The sequence below is a fragment of the Felis catus genome, chromosome A2 (genome assembly GCF_018350175.1).
Source record: "Felis catus isolate Fca126 chromosome A2, F.catus_Fca126_mat1.0, whole genome shotgun sequence".
In the NCBI taxonomy this organism is placed as follows: Eukaryota; Metazoa; Chordata; class Mammalia; order Carnivora; family Felidae; genus Felis; species Felis catus.
The window spans coordinates 150,983,119-151,001,198 of NC_058369.1; positions in this window are offsets into that span (position 1 = coordinate 150,983,119).

Below are 18,080 nucleotides of genomic sequence, written 5' to 3' on the forward strand. Positions count from 1 at the left end.
CCATTAACAATATGATACATTTTTATACAAAGTTCAGAAATAGAACTAAATAGTATTGCCCAGAGATACATAGAGTTAAAATTACGAAGAAAATCAAGGAAATGGTTTTTTAAATCTTTTTAATGTTTATTTTTATTTTTGAGAGAGAGACACAGAGTGTGGTCAGGGGAGGAGCAGAGAGAGAGGGAGACAGAATCTGAAGCAGGCTCCAGGCTCTGAGCTGTCAACACAGAGCCCGATGTGGGGCTCAAACTCATGAACCGTAAGATCATGACCCGAGCCAAAGTCAGATGCTTAACCAGCTGAGCCACCCAGGCGTCCCTCAAGGAAATGTTTTATACAAGATTCAGCACTCAGTTATCTCTATGGGGAGAAAAAGGGCCATGATCTGGGAGGGTTATGCAGAGAACTTGGTGCTGGTCTGTTTCTTAATGGATCCTGTAAACACACAGGTATTCGTGTTACTGTTATTTTTAGGAGATGCTAATACATTTTGTACCCTCTTGTGAGATGTGCTTCACAATGAAAACGATTATATTATTCAAGGACATACTCATCAAAGAATTGAATTAGTAGTCAAGTTGCCTCTCCTGAAAGACACTAATATTTTACAGACACTAATATCTTGCAACCATTCAAGAAGTAGATGATCTCTCTCTTATTCAACTTTTCTTTTTCAACTTTTTCACTTACGGAGATAAATACAGTATAATTTACCATATTGACAGATTAAAAGAGAAAATACATACGATCATTCTAATAGATGCAGAAAAGCTTTCAGTAAAAGTCAATGCTCAATGATTAAAATTTACATTTTAGCAAACTAGGAATAAAAGGGAACTTCCTTAATCCACTAAAATCCTACAGCAAAAATTACACTTAATGGGGGACTTTCAAAAGCATTTTCTTTAAAACATGACAAGAATGTTCACCATTACCATAGTTACTATTTAGTGTCATGCTGGAGGGTCGAGCCAATGCAAAAAGATGTAAAAAGGAAACAAGAGATTCAACAGCTAGGGAGAAACAAAAAGCGCTCGTCACATCCTGATGTTGGGATTGTCGGTGTAGAAATGCCAGAGAATATATGAACAATGAAAACGAAAGAGAGTTCAGCAAAGTTTTTGGATGCATCATCAACACAAAAATCAATAGCATTCGTATGTATCAGCAATAACAACAGGAAACAATTTAAAAAACGCACATGACAAAAAATAGTAAAATTTGTTAAGTTTGGGCACTGGGTTTTTAGCAGCGCGATGAGGATTTCTGGCTTTCGGTGACAGCGTGCGAGGTGATTCTTACCAACCTTTACCTTCATTGTGCAAAACGGGCAGAGGCACACACACCACTTAGTGCTGCGTAGGGTAAAGGCAAAATAAGATTTAGTGGGCAGAACATACTGCACATGCCACAAGGCATTGCTCCTCATTATCCCACATGGACACGTGCTTCATTTAAGCCTGGCATACATACACTGGTACACCTTTACAAAGAAGTGGGGTGGGGGGGGATGGGGGTGGTCCCAGGACCACACTCCCAATGATGTTTTAACTACCCATAGAGAATGGGGTAGGGGAGCATCTAGGCAATTATGTATAAAGAGAACCTCCTGGGTGGAGAATGACCTGTGTCAGCAAAGAAAAGCTTCTGGAGCTCAGATTCTGATAACAGCCTTTTTATTTTGTGCGTTGCAGTAACGCTGATCTGTTGAGCCCGCTTCTTGCTAGGTCTTGTATGATTTGCTATGGCCACAAAAGTGCTGTGTAACTAACTGCACCCAAAATGCAGGGTCTTCAAAGAATTATCATTTGTTTTCTCTCAGGCAGCTGCAGGTCGGCTGAGGGGTCAGCATATCTAAAGTGGGCTCATCTGAATGGCTCTCCTTCAAGCTGCAAATCCAGCTGGGGTTGTCTCCTCTGTGGGTTCAGCTCAGGATTGCTTTCATGTGTGTTCATTCATTCTGGGGCCCAGGCTGAAGGGGCAACAGCTTCCTGAGCAGAGTTCTTATGGGGGTGCAGGGATCCAGGAGAGCAAGCCCAAGTATGCAACACATTTGAAGCTTTTCCTTGCACCTCTTTGGCAACGTCTCAGTAGTCAAAGCAAATCACATGACCAAGTTCAACCCCAAAGAGCTGGGAAGTAGACTCGTCTCGTGGAGGTTGGGTGGAGTTTATATTTGCTCAACAATAATCCAATCTACCCCGGTACTGAAAGAGGGACCATCCAGATTTGTGTCTCTTCAGATTTGTCCACTTCCTGGTTCTTGGGCGCTCTCTAAATATAAATCCTTTTATTCTTTCACTAACGGCAATTAAAAAGAAGCTGGATAAATACCCGAAGCATTCACTAAAAGGTATCAAAGTCCTAATAATATAGTTGGCCCTGACCTGGGAAAGAATTGGAACTTAAACAGATGAATTGAGTCCATTTCTGTCCAAGGGACAGTGGCTCGTGCAAAAAAAAAAAAAAAAAAAAGGTTTGTAAGGGACAAGTCTGCCTTTGGCCAATGGTCAAAGGTAAGTCTTTTGGGTGCTGAAGATAACCCCCTCCTTGTTAAATATGTTGAAAAACTGCTTTTACCCTGGGGCCATTTGCTAATTAATCTGAAGGGAACAACTGAAAAGTGGGGTGGCTTCATGGAACCTGGGGCTGAAGGAATAGGGGTTCGAATTCAACACATCTGAAGGTGGAGGCCTTCTGCACTTGACTAGAACCCTGGAATGCCCTACTTGCAGAGGGTAGAGGTAGGTACTCTCCAGTGGGTCATGTAGATGACCCAGCCCTGACCTTGGCTGCTAGCACCATAAGGTATTTGGTAGAAGGAAACAAATTCTCTGGAGAAAGCCTGCATTACCCTAATTTTTAAATTATTCCTAAAAGTAATGTTTACAATTAAATGTCTAAGAGGGGCACCTGGCTGCCTCAGTTGGTGGAGCATGTGACTTTTGATCTCAGGGTTGTGAGTTAGAGCCCTACATTGGGTGTGGAGTCTACTTAAGGGGAAAAAAAAGAAAAAAAATAGGGGCACCTGGGTGGCTCAGGCGTTTGAGTGTCTGACTATTGGTTTAGGCTCAGGTGATGATCTTGTGATTCATGGGAACGAGCCCTGCATGGACTCTGTGCTGAGTGTGGAGCCTGTTGGGATTCTCTCTCTCTCTCTCTCTCTCTCTCTCTCTCTCTCTCTCTCTCTCTCTCTCTGTCTCTCCTCTCTCTTTCTCTTTCTCTCAGTCAATAGAAAATGTCTAAGAAACGTGTCACCTGGGTGGCTCAGTCGGTTGAGCATTGGCTCTTGGTTTTTGCTCAGGTCATGATCTCATGGTTCATGCGTGGTTTCAGGCATCAGGCTCCACGCTGACAGTGTGGAGCCTGCTCAAGTCAGCTTCTGAAGGACTTCAAACTTACAACAAGTACACAATCACATAATCCCCAGCACAGTCAAGATATATAACAGTGTCCTCACCCTAATGAGCTTCCTTGCACCCCTTTGCAGTGAATTCTGTCTCCCTACCCTCAACCTCAAGCAGCCACTGATCTGCTTCTATCACTATCATTTTGCATTTTTCACATAAAGTGGAAAATTGATTTAAATGGTTTTGTTGATTTTTTTAAAAGAGTTATTTATTTTTGAGAGAGAGACAGAGTGCAAGCAGGGGAGGGGCAGAGAGAGAGGGAGACACAGAATCCAGGCTCCAGGCTCCGAGCTGTCAACACAGAGCCTGACACAGGGCTCGAACATGCGAACCGTGAGATCATGACCTGAGCCCAAGTCGGACGCTGACTGAGCCACCCAGGTGCCCCTTGTTTTGTTGATTTTGTTGCATGGAAGTTAAAGGGAATTTATTAGATCTGCTTGAGACTGCTAACTTCACCCAAGAAGTACCCTAGGGAGAATCCTATTTGTGTCTACTGCTGGGATTCATACAAGTCTGACACCTCTAGGAGACAGGGACGGCCACCAGAAGTCTAACCTAGAAGATCTCAAGAAATTTCCTGAGAGATGAATCTCCAGGGAAGAACCTGGGGTATAAAATTGTAACGAAACCTGAGTCATTGGAGGGCCAGGGGGTATACTGAGTCATGCTTGTTACTCAGATCTGTGTCCTGGTTCAGCCCTCTCCATAAACTCATATCTGAGTAATGTGGGCATCCAAGTGCAGTTGCGTGTGCTAGGAAGAGGAGGAAATGTGAGCTATGAGTCAAATGCGAAAGAGCAGTTTCCCTAAAATCTCTGTGTGCCATTGGCATACAAGCGTCACGTCTCACACTCATTCATAAAGTGTGGTAGGCAAAGCACACTTGCCCAGAGTTCCGAGGACCTTTGGCACTTTGAAAAATCCAGCATCTCTGCCACGACCATGCTTACAGAGGGAGGGGATGGCAACCAGGGCAAGGGACAGCTTGGTGAGCACCAGCAGCGTGAAGGGCGCCTCCACACGGTTTGGCAGGCAGCAGAATCCTCCGCAGTTACTGCTGGAGGGGTCCAGGAAGTGGACAAGACAGCCCAACGATTAAGAATTTGGACTTCAGGGGCACCTGGATGGCTCAGGTCGTTAAGCACCCGACTTTGGCTCAGGTCATGACCTCACGGTTTGTGGGTTTGAGCCCCATGATGAGCTCTTTGCTGACAGCTCGGAGCCTGGAGCCTGCTTCGAATTCTGTGTCTCCCTCTCTCTGCCCCTCCCCCCTTCATGCTCTGTCTCTCTCTGTCTCAAAAATAAATAAACATTAAAAAAATATATATTTTTTAAAAATTTAAATCTCTTTAACAAATTATGTGAAATGCTTAGATAGCAGAACAAGATGGTTGAGAAGAAATAACCTTAGCCCCAAGTGCACAGATTTTTCCAGCATACAAAAGCCTTAAAGCTGGAAAAAGTATGGAATACAGACTACAAGTTTGAAATTATTAAGCTGAGGGGAAGGTCTTTGTCATGAAAACACAACAGAAAAAAACAGGTTCAAATAGGTTGCCGAGAATCATGGCAAAGTGAGAGGTGGGCAAGGCAGGGCCAGGCAGTCACAATGGAACTAAGAGCAAGTATTGACTTAAAAAGAAATAATAAATATCAATATCCAAAGGATGGCTACACAATGATGGGCCCAAATAGGGCCAACACAAAATCCATGGAAGCCTCTTTGCGAATATGATTCTGGATCTTGGCCTGTGACCAAACCTTCTCCTTCCAACTTGGGGGAGGATTAGACGGGAAGCTGGGGTCAACAAAGAGGGTAGCCAATTAATAGGCCACTGGTTTTGCCTGAGTTTCTGGACAGCTAAAGCCCAGGCATGTGACCTAGGCTCTGCAATAGGATGTTCTTTCCAGGACTTGACGAATGATGCAAGGAGGGAGAGTTAGCTGGATGTTACCTGTGGCGGTATGCCAACAGGTGCAACAGGGCCATCTGAGCCATGCGAAACAATGGTGATGGATGTGATGCCTGCAACATTCGTCCCCTTAACCAGACTGCTCCAGTGGCCTGCCCCTTGGTTCCTTCCTGTTTTCTAAGCCTGTTCTCCATTTCCCAGCCAATTCTGTGAGTCATCCAATATCCTTCTAATAAATTCATTTTCCACTTAAGTTAGCCAGGGTCCATGGCTGTTCTTTGCATTCAAGAACCCCGATACAGTGAGCATGAAGAAAACAACCTCAGCTGGAGCCAGTGTCCAACGGAAACAAGGACATCGGCAGAGCCCCCGGAACTGGGACCCTACGCGCGATAACCTCTAACATTGAACTACAGGTGTGGTCTCTTCAAGTAAGATCAGAAAAGGCAAAAGCAGGGCAAAGGTCCACTGGTTACGCTGGTCTATGGGGGTTCTCTCTCTCTGTCTCCCCTCTCCCTTCTTTCTTTGAAAAATTTTTTAATGTTTATTTATTTTAGAGAGAGAGACAGAGCGCAAGACAGAGAATCCAGAGTGGGCTCCAGGCTTCAAGCTGTCAGCACAGAGCCAACGTAGGGCTCGAACCCACAAACTGTGAGATCATGACCTGAGCCAAAGTCAGATGCGTAACCAACTGAGCCACCTGGGTGCCCCTCCCCGCTCCCTTCTGATGAAGTTATCAAGGCTGTGGGAGGATAAATGTCTGAATGCTCTTCTCTCAGTGAAGGGGAGCAGGAGAAAGGAAAGGCAGAGAGTCAAAAGGAAACTGATGAAGCTATCCAGGTCAGAGCTGCAGATTCCAAACTCAGTTGTTTAAAGGGAGCTTGGTGGCAGGTGGCAAAATGTCTGAAACAGTAAAACACCGTGGGCAGGCTGAATGATTCTCTGTGACACCAGGATAGAGGGACTTGAGCCTTGGCACTTCATTCATTAGTGATTTGCTTTGCTTTGCCTGGTATATCGCAGGTCCTCAATAGATATCTCTTGAATGAATAAAAGAATTGTTAAGGACTGGACATCCACCATTAGTTGGCTTAACGGGGCACCCACTGTTGGTAGCATAGAGTGACACTGGGATTTCGAATGAGATCTGTCTGACTCTGAAGTCCAAATTCTTTTTTTTTTTTTAATTTTTTTAAACATGTATTTATTTTTGAGAGACAGACAGAGCATGAGTGGGGGAGGGGCAGAGAGAGAGGGGGACACAGAATCCGAAGCAGTCTCCAGGCTCTGAGCTGTCAGTACAGAGCCTGACGCGAGACTCAAACTCATGAATGGCAAGATCATGACCTGAGCCGAAAGTGGATGCTTAACAGACTGAGCCACCCAGATGCCCCAACACTTCACTTAATTCGTCAACCATCCTACTCATAAAGAGAGTAAGTCATTCCCCAAAAATCTAGTTTTCTTTTTCGTGTTAGAAATCTCTGATTTCTGGTGCGCCTGGGTGGCTCCGTCGGTTAAGCGTCCGACTTCAGCTCAGGTCATGATCTCACGGTCAGTGAGTTCGAGCCCCGCGTCGGGCTCTGGGCTGACCGCTCAGAGCCTGGAGCCTGTTTCAGATTCTGTGTCTCCCTCTCTCTCTGCCCCTCCCCTGTTCATGCTCTGTCTCTCTCTGTCTCAGAAATGAATAAACGTTTAAAAAAAATTTTTTTAATAAAAAAAATTAAAAAAAAAGAAATCTCTGATTTCTGTTATAGTTCATTATTCTCCTCAACTACTGGAGATTGAATTTTTTTTCTTTTTTTAAATTTGGAAATAAGTACCCTAAAAAAGGGTTTCAAAGAACCTTCTGTTTGTGTTTGCCTAGTGTTATTTTCCCTCTAAAATATCTGTGATTTATATATGTTTAAGTATATTCTTTTCAGTATTGTTTCTAATAGTAAAATGTAAGTCCTAACTGTCCAGTGATAGTAGGCAGGCTAGAGGTATTATGGCATCTTCATCTAACGGAAGTCTATACAGTCACATAAGTGAATGATACAGATCTGTATATTTATTCGTGTGGAGCCCCATCCATCATGTCTTGGTGTGTGAAAAAAACAGGGAAGAGAAGGTTATGTATGGTATATTATCGTCTGTGGAAAAAAATGTATATGCAAAGAATATCTCCAGATGGATATACAAGAATCCAGTAATAGTGATTCCCTCTTGGGAAGGAATCTGTTGGCTTGGGAGGTAGGATGGGGTGGAGAGATTCTTTTCATTGTACACTCAATGTGGCACCAAAATAAAATAAATTCTTTCTACTGGGGGAAAATTCAGAGACAGAGACAAAGACTATAATAATTTATAATGCATCTGGAAACCTTGAAAAACTACCCCATTTAAAGACTTTTGGTTTGTGGTTGAAATATTTTCTGATTTCTCCTCTGGGTTCAATTGCACAAAAAATTTGGGAAAACAGGCTTTTTGGTTTCACTTACTTTGTTTGGAGAAGCTGATCTGCATTTTTGAAGAGCCATTCTAGAACATAGGGATATCGAACTGTATCTTCCCGTCTATGTTACTCTCTCTTCAACAAGTATTTATGAGCACCTGCAGGGCCACAAGGCCCAGTCCTACCCATTGAAGGGGCCCATATGTTTCACACTCTGATGAGAATGAAGTGGGAGGAAATATACACCTGATCATGATAAGTCCATTGCTCAGGGCACTGTTCTGTGTGATTTTTCTCATTCCAAGTCCTTGAAATACCAGGAAAGAGACTGACGAATAAACAGAAAAATCTGTGTATGTTTAGGCACATTTTTTTTATTTTTTTTTAACGTTTATTTATTTTTGAGACAGAGACAGAGCATGAACGGGGAAGGGGCAGAGAGAGAGGGAGACACAGAATCGGAAGCAGGCTCCAGGCTCTGAGCCATCAGCCCAGAGCCCGACGTGGGGCTCGAACTCACGGACCGCGAGATCGTGACCTGAGCTGAAGTCGGACGCTTAACCGACTGAGCCACCCGGGCGCCCCATGTTTAGGCACATTTATTTCCCAACTGTCCATTTTTCTTTTCTCCCGGTATTCCAATAGGTATCAAATAGTTTTGTTTTTTTTTTTTAATTTTTTTTTTCAACGTTTATTTATTTTTGGGACAGAGAGAGACAGAGCTTGAACGGGGGAGGGGCAGAGAGAGAGGGAGACACAGAATCGGAAGCAGGCTCCAGGCTCCGAGCCATCAGCCTAGAGCCTGATGCGGGGCTCGAACTCCCGGACCGCGAGATCGTGACCTGGCTGAAGTCGGACGCTTAACCGACTGTGCCACCCAGGCGCCCCTCAAATAGTTTTTAAGAAACAAGGATCCTATTTTCATGGCATAAGCTTTTATAGAACAAACCAAGTAAATAATAAGCTGTAAAAATGTCATAGTAGTCATTTCTGTTTAAATATTTAAATATGTATGTTTAATTGTATTTCAATATTTTTTCACAATTTACTTGGAATCCGAGGATATCAGCACAATAACGCTGCATGTTTAGAAATAAAATAAATCTTTTAGCCTTTTTTTTTTTTTTTTCCTATTTGGCACTCTGCTGACATCTTGCAATGCTGTGAGAGAATTCGGTTATTTAATTCTTTTCCAAAGATTTGGACAACTATTTCCACCTTGAGACATTTGTAGAGACTAAATAAAAAGCAGAGTAACTGAGACAAATATCTGGTACCTCAGTCAGCCAAGTTGCAATTGTAATGTTCATCATCTTTCCACTGGAAGAGGCCAGTGAAAAATAACAAACCCAAGTCATAAAGGAAGCCATGGAATAGCAATCCCAGATTATATAGTACATGCAAGTAGATGTTTCATTCATTCATTCATGTATTCATTCAGCCTAGTCATTAAGAGCATGGACTCTGAAGTCAGACAGGCTCGGTTACCATCTTGACTCATTGCTAGTCTGTGACTTTGTTCAACTTCTCTGTGCCTCAGTTTCCTTATCAATAATGTAGTATATGCCTCCTAGGATTTTTTTAATATTTGTTCTTTGGACGGTGCCTGGTAAACACAGAAGAGCTTGTTAGATTAATAAGTATTTTTACAAGTATGCATGGAGCAACTATGATGGTGCAGGCATTGAGCCAGGTGCTTGGGTTATGGTGGTAAATGAGCGAGTCACAGCATCTGCCTCCATACCTTTGAGACTATGGAGAAAGACAATTGAACAAGTGATTACAGAAAAGGTGAGGAGTTGGACAGGGGTTGTATAGGGTGTTATGAGAGCACATTGTGGAGGGACATCCCTAACTTAGGTCAAAGCAAAGTCTAGCTGTTCCTGGAAGGAGTTTTGCAGGCTTCAGAAGAGGCAGTGCAGGAAAGTGGTTAAGTGGCCCTGGGAAGTCCAGCTGTCTGGGTGTGTATCAGGGCTCCATCACTTACTGCTTGGGTGACCTTGAGCAACTTACCTTCTCTGTACCTCAGATTTCTCATCTATAAAATGGAAATCATAATCATACCTGCCTCTTAGAGGCAGGATTGAATTGAGTTTACATATCTAAAATATTAAACAGTACCTAGAATATGGTAAGCACTATATAAGTGTCTTAATAAGTATTACTTGAGTATTATGTACTATTACCTAATAGTTATTATCACATCATGAAAATAGGATAATAATATGATACTGTTATTGTGGTTGATCTTTTATAGCTTTCTTCTCTAGCTTTACCTCCCTTTTCATCAGACAGGTGAAATTTTTAGAGCATTATGTTTTGCCTACATCTTCTGCCTGAATCAATTGTATAACTAAAAGCTTCCTCTCCACTTCCTTCCCTTTTAAGTCTGGCTTTCTTTTAGTATAGGTTGAAAGGGGACTTTAAAAATTCTGGAAGCTGGAGGGGTGCCGGGCTGGCTCAGTTTGTAGAGCATGTGACTCTTGATCTTGCGGTTGTGAATTCAAGCCCCACATTGGGTATAGAGTTTACTTAAAATAAAATAAAATTCTAGAAGCTGGAGCCATTATTCTAGTGGTTAGAGCAATTTTTCTAGTGGCTGGAGCTGTAGCCACATATTATCTGTGTGCACAGATAATACCAGCATGCCTTATAACGTGTTTGGGCTTTCCTCTTGTGGAAAGAGCACTGAACTTGTAGTCAGCAGACCTGTGTTTTATGCTGAGCTGGGCCACTCTCTGGATGGTCTTGGGCAAGTCACTTGTCTGAGCTTCAGTTTCCTCAGCTGTTAAAATTGGAGAATAATTACTCATTTACCCACTTGGTATAAGTACAGATGAGATAACGTATGAAGGAAGGAGGACTTCATAACCTGCAAAGATCCATCCAATTAGATACACCATTGATCTCACTTATATGTGGAATCTAAAATAGTCAAACTTGGGACTTATGGGTGGCTCAGCTGGTTAAGTGTCCAGGTCATGATCTTACAGTTGTGAGATCGAGTCCTCTGTCGGGCTCCATGCTGGGCATGAAACCTGCTTAAGATTCTCTCTCTCCCTCTGCCCCTCCCCACTTCTAAAAAAATCAATAACGAAATAAGATAAAATAGTCAAACTCATAGAAGCAATGAGTAGAAGTGGTTGCTAGGGGTGGAAAGGGGGTGGAGTGATAGTCAAAGGGTACAGAGTTTCCATCATGTGAGATAAATAAGTTCTGGAAATCTGCTCTATAACATAGTGCCTATAGCTAATGATTTGCAAAGAGGGTAGTTCTTAAGGGTTCTTAACACACACACACAAATAACAATAATAATCATGATAAAGGAAGAGGATAGAAATTTTGGGAGGAGATGAATATGTTTATGACCTTGATGGTGGTAATGGTTTCACAGGTACATGCATGTGTGATGTATGTAATGTACATGTAATGTACATGTAATGTACATGTCAATCGTACCTCAATAAAGTAAAAAAAAAAGTTAGAAATACAGCCACATGCGTTTGCCTCTTAAAATATTCGATCTAGTTTTCAGCACATCTGGCCGCTCTCATGGCACATTCCTGCTGCCCACTAAATCTGCAGCCATCTGCCCCAAAGCTTTGGCTACTTACCTCAGTTCCAGATCAATCTAGGAGCCTAACTAGGAGCCTTACGTTGCGAAAGGGCTAGGACTGTAGCTATAAAGAAACTAAAATTGTTTTCTTCTCTTTCTCTTCTACTTCCTGAAAACCCTTGATCCACCCATTCAACAAAAGGAGTGGAGGTAAAAGGAGTTGTTCTTCCTGTCCCTTATCTGTATTTCTATGGTCCTTTATATCCATCTGTAGGACGTGGAGACAGTCACGGAGTATCGTGGTTAGGTGTTGATATATCTGGTACTCCTACACACCTCTTTTTAAGAGAATTATTTGTTTTTCATGGTGGGTTCTCAGTAAATGTTTGTTGGATTGAATTTACCTGAATAGAATGTAATATAATTGAAGCTATTCAGAGCTCAGAGCGCATTTCACACACACAGATCAAGTGATTAATTCAAAAAGAGTTTCAAGGGGGTTAAAAATAGAAATCTGGATCCAGGCAGTTTTGTTCAGAAAATGTTGGAGGGGGTAAAATAGCTCTGGCTGCAGGCTAGGGTCTTTGTTATGAGAAAAATGCAAATACGAAGAATTGCAAAACACCACCAGGGAAATGTCTGGGTATTTTTGAACCTTTGGCAGAGATGAATTTCTGTCTGGAATACACTTCCTTTCCTTCCCTCACGTCTCTAATCTTAGTCACGGCTTAACCCAGGAGCACATAATAAATAAGCAAAATTTATAGAAAGTTTTTTTCTAAGTCCTGTTCCCTTGAAATTATGACCTAGCAATTTCTTCCCGCACCAATAATTCTGAAGCTAACATGCAGAATACCAATGTGTAAACTGCACGTCCTGGCTTTTCCACCAGAGTTCTGATGTAAAAGACTGTCTGCCAGTGTCAGACTTGACTCGTTTTTGGTTCATGGTCATGGAGGTCCTACAATACATAGCTTATCTACGTGAGAAAACTACTATACAACATTATTGTAAAGGCATTATGCTTTATTTAATTTTGTTTTTAAAAATAGGGTAGGAAGGAGTATTTGGATCCTTAAAGAAATTTATTTGAACAAACTCCTGAACTTCACCAGGAGTAAAAAAAAAAAAAAAAAAAAAAAAGTAAGTAAAAATTAGTTACCATTTAAAAATAAATCTTCCCGGGGCGCCTGGGTGGCGCAGTCGGTTAAGCGTCCGACTTCAGCCAGGTCACGATCTCGCGGTCCGTGAGTTCGAGCCCCGCGTCGGGCTCTGGGCTGATGGCTTGGAGCCTGGAGCCTGTTTCCGATTCTGTGTCTCCCTCTCTCTCTGCCCTGCCCCTCCCCCGTTCATGCTCTGTCTCTCTCTGTCCCAAAAATAAATAAACGTTGAAAAAAAAATTTAAAAATAAATCTTCCTAATAATATATATTTTAAAATAATAATATTTAGTGTTGGTGAAGGTTGGAGAATCAGGTACCTTCTCTGGCAGAAATATAAAGTCTTTTTTTTTTTTTTGATGTTTGTTTATTTTGAGAGAGAGACAGAAAGAGAGAGCATGAGCAGGGGGAAGGGCAGAGAGAGAGGGAGACACAGAATCTTAAGCAGGCTCCAGGCTCTGAGCTGTCAGCACAGAGCCCGAGGCGGGGCTCAAACCCATGGACCGCGAGATCACGACCTGAGCCAAAATCAAGAGTTGGATGCTTAACCGACTGAGCCACCCAGGTGCCCCAGAAATGTAAAGTCTTTAAAACAATTTTGCAATATCTATTGAGAGTATTAAAAATTCACGTGCATTAAATTAATAATGTTACTTCTAATAAACCTTTCTAAAGAATGTGGACAATGATTCATACATAAAGATGTTCCCTGAAGTATTTATAACAGTAACAGTGAAAAATTAGAAGAAATCTAAATATTCACTATTAAGAGTTCAGCTACCTACATTTAGGACCATACACTGAGTATGTTGGCTTTTGATTTCTTAGCACATAAAGTTCTCTGAATGAAATAACAAAGTTGCAAATTGTGATTTTGAAGAATATTTAATGATGAAGGTAATGCTCATAATATTCTTGTGAAAAACATAAGAAATGAATGTGTGTTTTTAATTTATGTTAATATCTACATGTCCAACTGAAATCAAGGTCTCACCCACCTGTGGGATTATGGCTAATTTCAGTTTTTATTCTTTGCACCATTCTGTGTTTTCTAAATGCTCTGTAATGAGCATGGGTTAGTGTTATAATCAGAAAAAGATCATTAAAAATTATGGAGGCTCAGTGAACCTCAAAATATTACACATAGCTAGATGTGGCGAATGAGGGCGTCAGAAGTTTGTCAAAGAAATTCTTGCTTGGAAACAGCATCACAGAAGGTCGAAGGATGAGATTTCACCTTTGCTGGTTGCAGTCCAGAAAACATTTAAGTGCTGAGAACTCAGTAAGCCAAGGTCATGGAAGAATTAGGTTTGAGGATGCTTAAAAGGACTGAGAACTTCTCTGACTAGCAGAAGAGATGGTCACAGAAGAGATCACCAAGCGTTTAAGGAGGGTATTAATGAGAGCTAATAGCTCTACAGTCACACAGCAAGGTAGAACACTGTCTCCTAGAAAGATCGGCCAGCCACCAGACAGGCCCTCCACCTCTGCCCAGGAAGGTGGAAATTAAGTCATTAATTATTCTCATTCTTATCCATTTTATTTGTTTATCCAAGATATTAAGCACCTCTTAAGTGGTGGGCACTGTGCAAGTCCCAGGGAATACACTGCTGAATAATATACACGAAACCATACTTGTGGCTGAACAAGTTGGGTTTATTAACTCATTGCTGCAAAGGAGACCACACCATGTGGAAACATGGGGCATTTCGGTACGAGGGTGTTCGAAAGGACTCATAGGATTTGGGGTTAGGGTAGGTAATTTGGGGAAAGGTTCCAGGAAACAGGTTTAGTCTGTACAAGAGGCGGTGATTCTGTGATTGGACATATCAGAAAATCTTATTTATATGGAGGCTATAGGTGTAATCAGGAAAGAAGTTGCAGTCACTCATATTAGCTGGAGGGAAGATATTTGGTATTTTGTAGCTTGGAGAATGTTAATGTTTTCTCTGCTCAGATACGATTATGAGTGATCTTGTTTTGGTCATGATTTATCATGGTCACAAAGTGCCCTTGTCTCATGTTGATGTTGTGTGATATTGTGATCTTGTTTGTGTTCCACAGGGAGACATCAAGTCCTAGCTGTGAGTGCCAGGCCAGCTCATAGCAACACCAAGGCCTAAGTGATTATATCAGGTCAGTTCCTGGATATCAGGGGACTGCTGTTCTCTTTCTCACAAATAAGTAAATGTAGAACTTCAGATTACGCCTAGTGGTATAAAAATTAAATAGGATCCAGTGGTAGAAAATCAAGGGTGGGATGGGATCCATTTGAACAAGTTGGTTGAAGAAAGCTTCTTAGGAAATTCTGTTCCAGTCAAGACCTGAAGCATGTTATGTTTGCTTATGTATATGTGGATCCTGGATCATGATGTAAAATGTATTTCTTATTGTGAGTTGCTATAAAAAAAGGGAGGGGGAAGCCACTGGATGAAGATAACACGGGTAAAAGAGTGAGAAGAGATTAGGTCCAGCTTATACAAAACCTTATCATAGGCAAGGAGTTTCCGTTTTAAGTATTGGGTTGATCAGCGTAAAATCACTGATTTTCATTTTAACCAACAATTTCACTTGGTTCAACTTAATACAATGACATGCCGTTAAAGGTTTTAGGCAGGAAAATACCAAGACTGGATTTACGTGGCTGCTGGGTGAAGGGTAAAAGGCAGGCAGGTGAGGAGGGCAGGGAAAAGGCCAGTAAGGATGTCATTGCTTTGAAACAATCCTGTTCTGGTACTCAGTCTCCAGACTGGCTGGCTTGGAAATCTGTTTTATTAATTACCCATTGGAGTGAGGGTGGTAGGGAATTGACTCATGCTTAACAAGAATTCATAAGAGATTGATAATAGTAAAATCAAAATGCTAGTTTATTAATCTACAGTGAGAAATAAAACTATCAAGCCATTGAATGTTTGTATTCACTGATTAAAGCCATCTCTTATGAGGGCAGCTAAATAGAAATAAACAGATTGTTTGCTAGGATTGCAGGAAATCAGAGCATGGGGAATTAGAGAGAGCCACTGCTAGCAAACTTTGTGTACATGACCTCTAGTTGGAAGTACATTTTGTACGAAGACCTAGGTACACTACACAAAATTGAGCTGAACCAAAATTTTTACAAATCAGAACATCCCTTATTGTTTGTCAGACGCTGATATTTCAGTATATTCTATTTTTCATTTCTTTTCTTTTTTCTTTCTTTTTTAGCTAAAGAAGTTGAGGAATAGGCCCAATAAATTGATTTCAGGGTCTACTCATGGGTCACAAGTTGCAGTTTGAAAATCCCAGTCCGTTCGTGTTAATGCTAATTGGCATCACACTGTGATCATCCGGGTTGGGATGGTTCCCTAAAAGTAGTACCCCTAGACTCAGCGTGAGGCTGCAGGCTGCCCTCTGCAACAACTTCCTGACTTTCATATTTCACAGCCTGGGGCCATCTCCCCAGGCCCTGTTCCCTGTTAACAGAGGGGGGCTTCCATTGCAACAGATCTGTCAGCTCGGAATTGGTTTCCAGGTCTCTACCCATCTCCCAGGTAATGAGCGGCATCCGCTTGAAGTGCCTCTGTTCTCAGCCTTGTCTTTACCCTTCTGAGCATCATGGCCCTTCCCACCCTGGCTGGGACAGAGGCAGAGGGTAAGCCACCTGCCCAGCTAACCGGCCAGTGTCCAGTTTAACTGGGCTACTCAGCTCCGTATTTCAGAGTCAGCAAGTTGAGGTTAGATAGAAGAACACAGTTCCACCTCCAGCCGGAAGGACTGATTGGAGCAGCTGAGGACTCAGCAATTAGAGTCATGATTCAAAGTCCCCAGGAGACAGTAGGCCTGCTGTGGCCCCTGCAAGCAAGGTTTCACCCTGGACAGTCTCCACTTGCTGCTGATACAGGCTTCCTACCTGAACAGCAAATAGATGCTCCTCAGAACTCCATCAGGTCACCTATCCATGAGCAGGTTAGGGGTGGGGGTGCTGCTGAAATGAATCGGAGGTCAAGAAAACTAAGATGGCCTATTGGGGAAGTGACCCTCTAGGGAGGCCCAGATTCAGGGGTCATTTTAACCTCTTTTGGTTAGGCCTAAGTGGAAATGTCTGCATAACTGAAAGCGCCTGGGTGGGTCATTCAGTTAAGCATCCAACTCTTGGTTTCGGTTCAGGTTATGATCTCATGGTTCATGGTTTGTGAGTTCGAGCCCCGCATCTCCCACTCTCAAAATAAATGAATGAACTTAAAAACACACACACACACTACAAAAAGGGAAGCAAACGTTTTGTGAAATTGTGCCTAATAAAATAGTAACAAGATAATAAAATGTCCTAGATTTGGGGAATCAGGTTAAAAAACGGTCATTGTTGGGATGCCAACAATGTGGCTCAGTGGGTTCAGCATCATACTCTTGATTTCAGCTTAGGTCATGATCTCACAGTTCGTGAGTTCGAGCCCCACGTCAGGCTCTGTGCTGTCATCTCAAAGCCCGCTTCAGATCCTCTGTCTCCCTCTCTCTGCCCCTCCCCTACTCGTGTGTGCTTGCACGTGCTCCTTCTCTTTCTCTCTCTCAAAAATAAACATTAAAAAAAAAAAAGGTTTTCCTTGTAGATTTACAATTCATTCATTCAGCTGTTCCATTGAGCCAGGCACTTCAGCGAGTTGCTTCAAGTTAGCTGGAGAGGAAGTTGGTCTCCACCCTTAAACTCCTTAGTGAGTTAGCCTTTAAACAATTAATTTGCCAAATAATTAATCTGAGAGTGAAATTAATAACGATCATAAGCTAAAATAGTGACTATGCTGTTGGCATGAAATGGTCATTTGCAAGCAACCCTGTCTTGGTCCGTTCAGGCTGTCATAGCAAAATAGGAGAGACTGACTGACTCACAAACAACCAAAATATATTTCTCACAGTTCTGGAGGACGGAATGCCAAGATCAGGGTGTCAGCATGGTCAGGTGAGGGCCCTCTCCCAGGATGCATACTTTTCATTGCATCCTCCTCTCATGGAATGGGTGTGCTATCTCTCTGGAGCTGCTTTCATAAGGGCATTAATCTCATTCACCTCCTAATACCATCATATTGGAGATTAGGACTTCAGTCTCTGAATTTGGGGGGAAACAAACATGAAGATCATAGCACATCCTAAGAGAGTACAAATGTGTTATAGACATTGGACGACTGGGGCGCCTGGGTGGCTCAGTCAGTTAAGCATCCGGCTCTTGACTTTGGCTCAGGTCATGATCTCACAGTTTGTAGGTTTGAGCCCCACGTGAGGCTCTGTGCTGGCAGTGCGGAACCTGCCTGGGATTCTCTCTCTCTCTCCATCTCTCTCTGCCCTTCTCCCACAGATGTGCTCTGTCTCTATCAAACTTAATAAATAAATTTTAAAAAAATAAAAGAAATTGGAAGACCAAGCCCGATCCAGAGATAAGAGTGTGTCCCAAGCTCATCGCGAGGTTGCTGATTGGACTCATTCTGGAAAAAATGAAAACCAAAATAAGGCAAAAATGTGTTAACAGAGCCATTTGGCTTCTTGGGGAAAGAAGAGCAAAAGACCGAGATTTGTGACCAGTGTTCTGTGGAAAGAAGACCTGGGCTAGCCTATCCAAAGATTTCTG